General features: G+C 35.3%; 1 long non-coding RNA gene across 1 annotated transcript in view; it reads right to left on the bottom strand.

The window, feature by feature from the left end:
* LOC137177098 (uncharacterized) overlaps window positions 1–11,778 on the bottom strand; it is a 70,010-nt gene that overhangs the window by 33,961 nt on the left and 24,271 nt on the right. The gene's annotated exons all lie outside the window — the stretch shown is intronic.

Raw genomic sequence — 11,778 nt, 5'->3', positions numbered from 1 at the left:
CCCACAAAACAGCTCGCTTACAATATGCCAAATAACATCTAGACAAGCCTCAAAACTTCTGAAACAAAGTCATTTGGATTGATGAGACCAAAATTGAACTTTATGGTCACAATGACAAACACTATGAATGATACACATCTTACAAATTCTGTCAGTTAATGTAAACTTATGAGCACAACTGCATATATTTTTTGTGGAAAGGCCTTATCAGACCCACATTATTATTTTAAGTAGAGTATTTTTAGATGTCTGGAGGGGAACTTTAATATAGTATCAATAGTATCATGTAATATTGTATATTGAAGCGAAAAAGCAATCCAACATTTACCTTCTACAGTGATATCAAGGTGGAGATAAGTTGTTCCTACACGATTTGTACACTCACAGCTGTAGTTCCCACTATCCACTGGTGTTAAACTGGTCAGGTGAAGAAATATAGTCTGATTCTTTTTCATAAGTGTGAATCTGGAGTCACATCCATTAAAAAACTCCTTTCCATATCTGTATGACAAGCGACACTTTTCTCCTCTGCTCCTCTCTGTTCTGATCTTACATGATACAACTATGATGATATTCAGTGTTTCATTGGTGCATATCGGAGCGACATATGGTCCTCTCCCAGTGGTTTTCACGAGAGTCTCTGCAAACAATCAATCATAAATCAATATGAATACACTCAATGAGCTAGAACTACTGTAGAACAAGCAATTGACAGAAAAATATTTTCTCTCTTTAAACCAAAGACAATAAGATAAACAGAAAACAAGTTATACATTATGAAAAGTAGTTCAAGTACAGTACCTTCGCAGTCAATAAAAAAAGTTGACGGCAGTAGCAGCAAAGCAAACCACAGTTCCCATACACCCATGCTGGTCAAGACATCTAGGCAACAGTGAAACTGCTGCTTGAAATGTACAGTATCAGTCGCCTCAGTGTGGGAGGACGACACGCCACCTCTGCACTGCACTTCAGCTACTGATAACGTCTATTTCTCTCACAGAGGTAGCTAGTGTGAACGCTTAAAAAGGAAGTGCAAGACTTAACTGTTCCTGCTTTCATATAAGATACTCTGAAGGTGAAGAAAGGAGCAACTGCATGAACGCACATTTTCTTCCCTCTAATAACACAAAAGTACTAACAATACATTTAAAAACATTGGAATTATTTTTGACTGCAAAGAGAGATGATTAATGCTTCCTTATAAGCTGGGAGCTGTGTGCCACACATATAAGTGTCCTACTATCTGAGCTTGATGGGCGTGGTGTAAACATTAGAAGACAAGTAAAGAGAATCAAAACAATTTTGCAGTTTAGAGTTTTCTCTACTTTACACAGACTTTGACTTTAATGCAATTCTTTTCCTGCACTGCAAGCATTACAAACTTTTTGGAAATTAAATGTTCAATTAATAGATATACAATATATTCTCTGTATTTTTAGTAATAGTGTACAAAAATGTTCAAACTACGCCAGCAAGTCTGTCAATGTCCATTTATTTTCACTAATAAATGAAGAAATAAAGTCCATGTGTTGACATTTACTGCATCATTTCCAGCTTAGTTTTATATAGTTTCATAGACTGAATAAACTGGATGGAAATCTTCCTCGTTGTCTGTCTCCTGATAATAAAAACGGGAGATTATTACACTGACGCTGGTTGAATCTGGTAGTTGGTTGGAGATAGTTTGGTAGACATCACTGGCTGGCTGCTGAAGGCTTGTGTAGGGGTCCTCTTCCTATAAAAACAATTCAAAGTCATTACACACTACACACAGGAGGAGTGTAAAACAGAGAACAGGTGTTTAAAACGCTGCATGTAAATGAACCACAGTCAATATAATCATGTTGTTTAAGAGCATCTGATGCTTCATGAAGCAAAAAATAATAATGTATTGAAAATATGAATATTACAGTCTCTTACCTGTGATGTTTTATTCTGTGGATAAATCCCAGGATGACTCCAGTTATGATGAGTAATAATAACAATAATATAATTACACCAATATATTTCATTATGTTTATAATTTCTGTAGAACTGGTGGCCTCTTCATCCTCTACAGTGGCACTGGAATTTACTCAAATTGTAAAACAAAAATCAGAAGATGCTTCTGTAATATTTTATGATTAAAATCTGCAAATCAAAGTTCATAAATTACCACAGCCAAGCTCAAAAACGATGTAGGACATTACTGTCAGCACCAATGCTGTTTTAAGTACTGTATTTATGTAATAATTACTGTGTGCTTTGATTTAACCTGTAAACCTGAAGTATAGACATCATACTACCATGTTAACAATACAACAGGATGGAAAATAATCGCTAGAAATTTAGTCAAAGTATGAAAATACATAACATGTGTTTACCTTCCACAGTGATATGAAGATGGAGAGTATTTGTTCCTTCAGGATATATACACTCACAGCTGTAGTTCCCACTATCCACTGGTGTTAAACTGGTCAGGTGAAGAAATATAGTCTGATTCTTTTTCATAAGTGTGAACCTGGAGTCACATCCATGTTCAAAGTCCTGTCCATATTTATACATTAAGCGACACTCTTCTCCTCTGCTCCTCTCTGTTCTGATCTTACATATTATAAGTGTGATGATATTCAGTGTTTCATTGGTGCATATCGGAGTGACATATGGTTCTCTCCCAGTGGTTTTCACAAGAGTCACTGTAAACAGTCAATCATAAAAGTCAGTATGAAATATAGAAAATATTTTGTTGTCTTTAAACCAAATATTATTAGAGAACAATGGCAGTCTTAAATGGTAAATGATTAAAAAAAAACAAACTAGTTCCTGTTCAGTACCTTGGCTGTTGTTATACGCAGGTCTCCAGATACCTAAACCTCAAACTCTCACAGAGCTACGAGCTGAGCTTCTGAAAAAGGAAATGCTTTCATATTAAGACGCTCTGAAAGTGAAACAGAGTAGAATACAGCAAGAAAATAGGTCAGATCTTTAAACATCAGATCTACAGTCATGTGTTTAGACCACTCTTGGAGCTGGATCCACAAGAATCCAACTAATACAAAGTTTTACCTGCTTTATATCTCACAACATCTACACTTACTAAAAGTTGTACATTATATAACATGTTTTAACTGACATGTTTGCTTTTGCAGTCATCACCACGTGCATGAATTGAAAACAGTAAGCAGCATGCTCTTATGTAATAAGGAAACCACTGCTTTGTCTATTGCACAGCACTGTTTTAACTGGACACAATTGTAAATGACAAACACACATCACTTGATGCAGGTTAACAGGTCAGTCTGAGCACAAATGAACAGCAACTGTATTCTAGAGACTAGTTTATGTGACTGGCAGACATCTTTGAAGCAACATCAAGGTTTGTGTGCTCAATTCAAGTATTATAGACGAAGCAGCAGTTTCTTTATTACAAAAATTGGATAAGAGCATGCTGCTTTCTATTTTCAACTCACACATGATTATGACCACAAAAGCAAACATGTCTGTTAAAGCATGTTGCATGATGTACTACCATAATTGGACAAACATTAAGACATTTAAGCAGGTAAAACTTTGTATTAGTTGGATTCTTGTGGATCCAGCTCCAAGAGCGATTTGAACACATGACTGTAGACCTGATGTTTGAAGATCTGACATATTTCCTTTCTGTGTTCTACTCTGTTTCATCATCAGAGTGTCTTAACAAGAAAGCAGTCATGTCTTGAACTTCTTTTTAAGGAGACATCACATCAGCCTATACCTCTGCAAGGGTTTGAAGATAAAGAACAGGTCAAAGACGTGTGTCAGTTTCCCTCTTTCAGTACAGTAAAGTCTTCACTGCCAGCAGCACTTACACTGTTGCTCAGACCTCTTGACCAGCATGGCTATTTGGAAACTGTGGTTTGTTCTGCTTCTGCTGCTACCTGCGTATAACAACAGCCAAGGTACTGTACAGCAACTAGTTTTTATCATTTATCATTTAAGATTGCCATCGTTTTCTGATAATATTTGGTTTCAAGATGATAAAATATTTTCCATATTTCATACTGACTTTTATGATTGATTGTTTGCAGAGACTCTTGTGAAAACCACTGGGAGAGAACCATATGTCACTCCGATATGCACCAATGAAACACTGAATAGCATCACACTTGTATGTAAGATCATAACAGAGAGCAGCGGAGAAGAGTGTAGCTTGTCGTACAAATATGGAGAGAAGTTTTTTTATGAATGTGACTCCAAATTCACACTTATGAAAAAGAATCAGACTATATTTCTTCACCTGACCAGTTTAACAGCAGTGGATGGTGGGAACTACAGCTGTGAGTGTACAAATCATGAAGGAATAACTTATCTCCATCTTAATATCACTGTGGAAGGTAAATGTTGGATTTCTTTTTCCCTATAATATACAATATTACATGATACTATTGATAAAGTAGAATATTAAAGATCCCCTCCAGATTTGTATTAAGACATCTAAAAATACTCTACTTGGAATAATAATGTGGGTTTGATATGAGCTTTCGAAGAAAATGTATACAGTTGTGCTCATAAGTTTACATAAACTGACAGAATTTGTAAGATGTGAACCATTCATAGTGTTATGGTTGTGACCATAAAGTTCAATTTTGGTCTCATCAATCCAAATTACTTAGGTGTTATTTGGCATATTGTAAGTGGGTTGTTTTGTGGCGAGTCTGGCAACTCGACTGTGCAGCCCATTTTTTGTTCAAGTATGTACTTATTGTGCATCTTGAAACAGACATACCATGTTTTCATGGAGAAGCCTGTATTTCAGCTGAAGTTGCATGTGGGTTTTTTTGCAACCCAAACAATTTTCATGGTAGTTGTGGCTGAAATCTTGTTTCTACCTGATCGTGGCTTGGTATCAACTGAACTCCTAATTTCCCACTTCTTCATCAGAGCTTGAACACGATTTATCAGCATTTTTTAAATCTTTGGAAATCTTTTTATATCCTTTTCCTGATTTATAAAGTTAAAATATCTTTTCTTGCAGGTCTTTCGACCGTTTTTTTGCTTTTTCCGTGGCTCAGTAAAATCAGAGCAGCCATGGATGAAATGTGCCAAAACTCATTGACTATTTATACACAGACACTAATTACAATCAAACAAGTCACAGGTGTGGAAACTTACCCTTCATAACTATTTAAATTTGTGTGTGAACTTGTGTGTATATAACAGGTCAAACATTCAAGGGTATGTAAACTTTTGATCAGGACCATTTGAGTGATTTCAGTTATCATTATGATTTAAAAAGGCCACACAATTATGTGAAAATAAATGGCTTCACCTGAACACTATCCCTAAATAAAAGAGAAATTTTCAGCATGATCAGTCATATTTTCCAATATGGTCAATATTTCATTTTATGAGCACAACTGTTATCACCAATTAAAATTGTTAAAATTACATCTACTCCTTTTCTCTCATTAAAAATGCCAGAATCTATAAATGTACAAATATTAGTTTAACTACTTCACAGAAGACGTCTCCTACTTCACTATAAAGTTTGTTCTCAGTGTTTGTGCATTAGAGGCTTCATGTTTCCGTTTAACACTTTTATAAGTTGTGTATTTGACCATTATTGGCTCTAAACTATTGTAGGAACAAGAGGAAAATCATATTTTTGACTGGAGGGGGACTTTAAAAGTTTCTTTGCAAATAAAGTAAATACTAATGCCATTTTTCTGACAAGATTTTGTCCTTTACACTGTTTTAGAGGATGAAGAAGCCACCAGTTCTACGGAAATGATAAACATAATGAAATATATTGGTGTAATTATATTCTTGTTATTATTACTCATCATAACTGGAGTCGTCCTGGGATTTATCCACAGAAAAAATCATCATAGGTAAGATATGAATATTCATGCATTAACATAGTTAATATTTGGAAAAGATCATCTTTAATAAAGCTTATAGCTTAGTAATGGAGCTACGTCAATGGTACAAATTTTGATCCTACACATGGAAACACTAAAAACGATTTTGTAACAATGTATTTCCATATTTATCCAACAGAAGGCAATTTGAACCAACAACCAGTCTTCCAAACATGGTAATGTACACAAAAATGTTGCCCCGACTTTGTTTGTGCTGTTCATTTAACTTATGAGGAAACATATTTTAAAATATCTGTCATTTTGCAGGAAGCAGAAGAAATTGAGCCGTACAACACCTTCATGCAGACAGAGAACGTGCTTTATTCATGTATTGAAATACAAACTTCTAATACTGATTATTTAAATGTGTTCACCAGAGTGGAGATGAATTTAGAGATGCCTTTGTAGGGCTTTAATTATGCAATATCCAGTATAATGTGATGCATGTTTTCCTGTTGAATAATAAGTGAAACAAAGCCTGATGTCCACAAGGTGGCACTATTTTACATACATTGGTATTTCACTCTCCTGTACAACTGATCCTTAAAGTGTATTATATTCTAAAACATTCAAGCTTAATTGTTTCATATCAATTGTATTTTATTTTTGTAAGTTTAATGTTTTAAGAGAACAGTAAGAGCAATATACTGTTTGCAAAACATAATGATCAGAATTAATTATGTAATGAATAAATGGTTAAAACTGCTTGTTCTTTTGATGTCAGATATTGAGTTTGTCAAATTGCTGCAAAGCTGTAAAAGTGAAATATTTAACTACTAGCTAGTTTCAAACTAGTGAATTATTACTAAATCAGGTTGCACCATTAAAACTTCAGAAATGTCTCAGCTAGTAAATATTTTAGTAATGTGTAAATTAAAATGAAATGAAATGTGTTTAAACGTTAAGATGAAACTTCATATTGGTTCGATTCTTAGAGGATCCAAGTCCAAGAGTGTCCAACATGTGACTGTAGACCTGATGTTTATAGACATGTTTTCTTTCATGCACCTACTCTGTTTTACCTTCAGAGTGTCTTAATGTAAAAGCAGAAGCAGTCATGTCTTGCACTTCCTTTTAAGAAGACATCACATCAGCCCAGTTTGAGGATTAGGTATCTAAAGAGCAGTTCAAAGGCATGTGACAGTTTCCCCTCTTCAGTACAGTAAAGTCTTCACTGCCAGCAGCACTTAAACTGTTGCTCAGACCTCTTGACCAGCATGGTTGTTTGGGAACTGTGGGTTGTTTTGCTTCTGCTGCTACCTGCATATAACAACAACCAAGGTACAGGAATTAGTTTTTATCATTTATCATTTAAGACTGCCATCGTTTTCTAATGATATGTCACTTTGGAAGGTAATCCAAAGTGATACATAATTGTTTTCTAATAATATTTGATTACAAGAACAAAATATTTTCTATATTTCATACTGACATTTATGATTGATTGTTTGCAGTGAATCTTGTGAAAACCTCTGGGAGAGAACCATATGTCGCTTCAATATGCACTGATGAAACACTGAGTACCATCACACTTTTAGTATGTAAGATCAGCACAGAGAGGAGCAGAGGAGAAGAGTGTCTTCTGGCATACAATTATGTAGAGGAGTTTTTCAGTGGATGTGACTCCAGATTCATACTTGTGAAAGAGAATCAAACTATATTTCTTCACCTGACCAATTTAACAGCAGTGGATAGTGGGAATTACAGCTGTGAGTGTTCATATCAGACTGGATCAAAAACTATCCATCTTACTATAACCGTGGAAGGTAAATGTTGGATTTCTTTTCTTGCTTTTGTGTTTCTTGACTTTCTGTCATATTTTAGCTAAGTGTGAGGTAGTTTTTCCAAACTTTGTTAACATAATGAACAACTTCAGGAGCAGTATGAATGAATGAGACTTGCTTTAAGTGATATGTTACAGTTTTTAACTTTTTCCTGCTTTCATAGCTGAATACTGGAAGATTATGTAAAAAAGCATTTTATATATGTAGAAATTATGTGGTGCAGATATCAAATATTTTATTCAGAGAAGATGCCAGCATTACATTATCTTGGTCTTTCTTCTGATATTTGTTTTGTCTTTACAATTTACTAGAAGAAGTTGTGGTCAACACCAGGATTTTTCTTTTTCCTACCACAATGGTTGTTGGTGTTACTGCATTTATCGTTCTTACTGGAGTTGTCCTTGGATTCATCCTCAGAAAAAATCTTTCCAGGTGAAAAATTCTGACTTAAGTGCTTTTAAATCTTGCAAAACAATGCAGTCAGTGGTTTTGTTGGAAAGCACAGAAGAGCTGGTGTGTGTGTGTTTGATGTGTCACTAACTCTGATATCTCTTCTTTTTTTAAAAAACTGTTCAAGAACGGACACATCTGGATTATCTGTACGTGAAATTCCCGGCTCTTTAGTGAGTAATTTATTTTCTGATCAGAGGACTGTGTGAATGGATTTGAACCTTGAAAAGTGGAGGTTTCAGTAAATGTAGTGACTCAGTGTCTCAACAATTGTTCAACATAATTAAGTCAGAATTTAAGGCATCATGCATTCAAATTCTGATCTTTTTTTATAGGACCCAGATGACCCAGATGACCCCTACATAACCCTTCAGCAGCCAGCAAATGATCTCTACCAAACTATATCCTCAATACACCATCAACATGACGCCAAGACAAATTCAACCAGCAATATAATGGAGCTGGATGATCAGGAAATAGATGGAAGAGAGATTGATCCAAGTTGAGAAAACTATGAAAACACTTGAACCAAAATTCAAGAACATAAATAGGTAACTGTCTGACATCGTTTCCCTAAGTATTGAGGTTTATTGTCATCACAGCAAGAAAACACAGGACTTCCTGCGTTGATTCACCACCTGGTAATAAGAGATATGTGGTTAATGGATTTAAACCTTGCTGTTTCTTGCTGATTCTCTTAATTGCACAGTAATATAAATTAAACTACAGAGAGAAGACTTTGCATCCTATGGCCAAAAATCATACAATATTGATTATATATTATTGGAATTTGAAAATAAACATCAGGCAATGGAAGAGTATGATTGTGATCAACAAGTAAATATCCCAGATGTCTATAATACTTGAATTGTGCGCACAAACCTTGCTGTTGCTTGAAAGATGTCTGCCAGTCATATAAACTAACTAGTCTGTAGAATACAGTTGCTGTTCATTTGTGCTCAGACTGACCTGTTAACCTGCATCAAGTGATGTGTGTTTGTCATTTACAGTTGTGTCCAGTTAAAACAGTGCTGTGTGAAGAGGAAGCAGCGGTTTCCTTATTACAAAAAAGGTGGCATGCTGTTTGCTGTTTTCAACTCATGCACAGGCCTCTAAATATGTGATAACTGCATAAGCAAACATGTCATGTTACATGATGTACCACTTTAACTAAGTGTAGATATGTTAAGATATAAAGCAAGTGATACCTTTTAGTAGTTGGATTCTTGTGGATCCAGCTCCAAGAGTGATCTGAACACATGACTGTAGACCTGATGTTTTTTTGTATTCTACTCAGTTTCACCTTCAGTGTGTTAAATTGAAAGCAGTCATGTTTTGCACTTCCTTTTAGTAAGACATCACACCAGCTAGTACCTTGAGGTTTAGGTATCTAAAGTACAGGTCAAAGGTGTGTGGCAGTTGTCCCCCTTCAGTATAATAAACTGCCAGCAGCACTTAAACTGTTGCTCAGACCTCTTGACCAGCATGGCTGTTTGGAAACTGTGGTTTGTTCTGCTTCTGCTGCTACCTGCGTATAACAACAGCCAAGGTACAGGAACTAGTTTCTATCATTTATCATTTAAGGCTGCCATTGTTTTCTAATAATAGTTGGTTTAAAGAGAACAAATAAATATTTTCTATATTTCATACTGACTAATTATTTATTATTTGCAGTGACTTTTGTGAAAATCACTGGGAGAGAACCATATATCACTTCGATATGCACCAATGAAACACCAAATACCATCATGCTAGTAGCATGTGAGATCAGCACAGAGAGGAGCAGCAGAGCTGAGTGTAGCTTGGCGCACAGATACGAAGAGTTTTTTAGTGGATGTGGCTCTAGATTCATACTTATGAAAAAGAATCAGTCTATATTTCCTTACCTGACCAGTTTAACACCAGTGGATAGTGGGAACTACAGCTGTGAGTGTGGATATCCTACTGGAACATCTTCTCTCCATTTTAATATCATTGTGGAAGGTAAATGTTGGATTTATTTTCTTGCTTTTGTGTTTCAAACTTCCTCTCAGTGTGAGCTAGTTTATACCCAATTTGTTGACATAATGAACAGGTTTAGCAGCAGTATGATATCTGTGCTTGCAGAAACATCAACTATGTTAATACATGAATATTAGTATCTTACCCATGGTAATTTTTTTCTGTGGATAAATCCCAGGACAACTTCAACTATGATGAAGAATATAATTACACTAATAACAGCATTACATTTTAGTATTTCTGTAGAACTGGTGGCTTCTTTATCCTCTAAACAATGTAAAGGAAAAACACCTTGTCAGAAAAATGGCATTAGTATTTGCTTTATTTCTAAAGAAACATTTAAAGTCCCCCTCCAGTCAAAAATATTCTTTTCTTCTTGTTCCTACAGTTGGATGTTTGAGCTTCACTGTGCAGAATGATGTATGTTTCTTGGCATCATGTTGATGGTGTATTGTGGGCATAATTTGGTAGAGATCATTTGCTGGTTGCAAAAGCAAAATCCCAGTGTTGACCATTTCATCTTCTAAGAAATCTTCTAGCAAAGACAAAAAAAAATGTCAAGTTAAAAAAGTAACATATCACTTAAAGTACAGTACCAGTCAAAGGTTTTGGACACACTTGGAAGGTGTGTCCAAACTTTTGACTGATTCTGTATGTCTGATTTCTTCTACAAGCGCAGACATCATACTGATACTTTACTTGTTCATAATGCCAACAAATTGGGTAATAACTAGTTCACACCAAGGGGAAGTTTGAAATAAATACAACATTTACCTTCCAAAGTGATATATTATCAGAAAACAATGGCAGTCTTAAATGATAAATGATAAAAACTAGTTCCTGTACCTTGGCCGTTGTTATACGCAGGTAGCAGCAGAAGCAGAACAAACCACAGTTTCCAAACAGCCATGCTGGTCAAGAGGTCTGAGCAACAGTTTAAGTGCTGCTGACAGTGAAGACTTTACTGTACTGAGGAGGGGAAACTTACACTCGCCTTTGACCTGTTCTTTAGCTAACCTCAAACTCTCACAGAGGTACGAACTGGTGTCTCTACTCTTCTTAAAATGAAGTGCAAGACATTACTACTTTCATATTAACACACTGACAGTGAAACAGAGTAGAATACAGAAAAAAATATGTCAGATCTTTAAATATCACTTCCATTGCCTGATAGTTATTTTCAAATTACTATAATTGATAATCAATATTGTACAATTTGTGGTCATAGGACACAAAGTCTTTTTGTCTCTGTAGTTTGAACTATATTATTGTGCAATTATTAAGAGAATCAGAAAATAGTCTCAACTTTTGTGATGAAACTCCAACTCAGGAAGGATGTGAGGTACATCACTCATAACAAGGTCTGTGTGTTAAAAAAAATAGTGATACTAGAAGAGGGAGTTATATGTTACATACTTTATTGTGTTTGCTGATTTAGTTGGTCACTGCAACAGTTTTACACAGAGCATTTCTGAACAAACTAGCCAAACTCAGTAACAAGTAAGCAGTAAGCAAGAAAGAATCAGAGATGTTGAGGTTTCATGCTGTTAGCTTTTGGAAAATATCAGTCCTATCTGATTGAAGAATGTAACTAGAAACTTCTAGCTATTAGCTTCATGAAACAGCATGCAAGCACAAGTCACAATGCTAATAACTATATT

Source organism: Thunnus thynnus, chromosome 24 (genome assembly GCF_963924715.1).
Source record: "Thunnus thynnus chromosome 24, fThuThy2.1, whole genome shotgun sequence".
Taxonomy (NCBI): domain Eukaryota; kingdom Metazoa; phylum Chordata; class Actinopteri; order Scombriformes; family Scombridae; genus Thunnus; species Thunnus thynnus.
The sequence above is the reverse complement of the archived record's forward strand: the minus strand, read 5'-3'. Positions and strand labels throughout refer to the sequence as shown.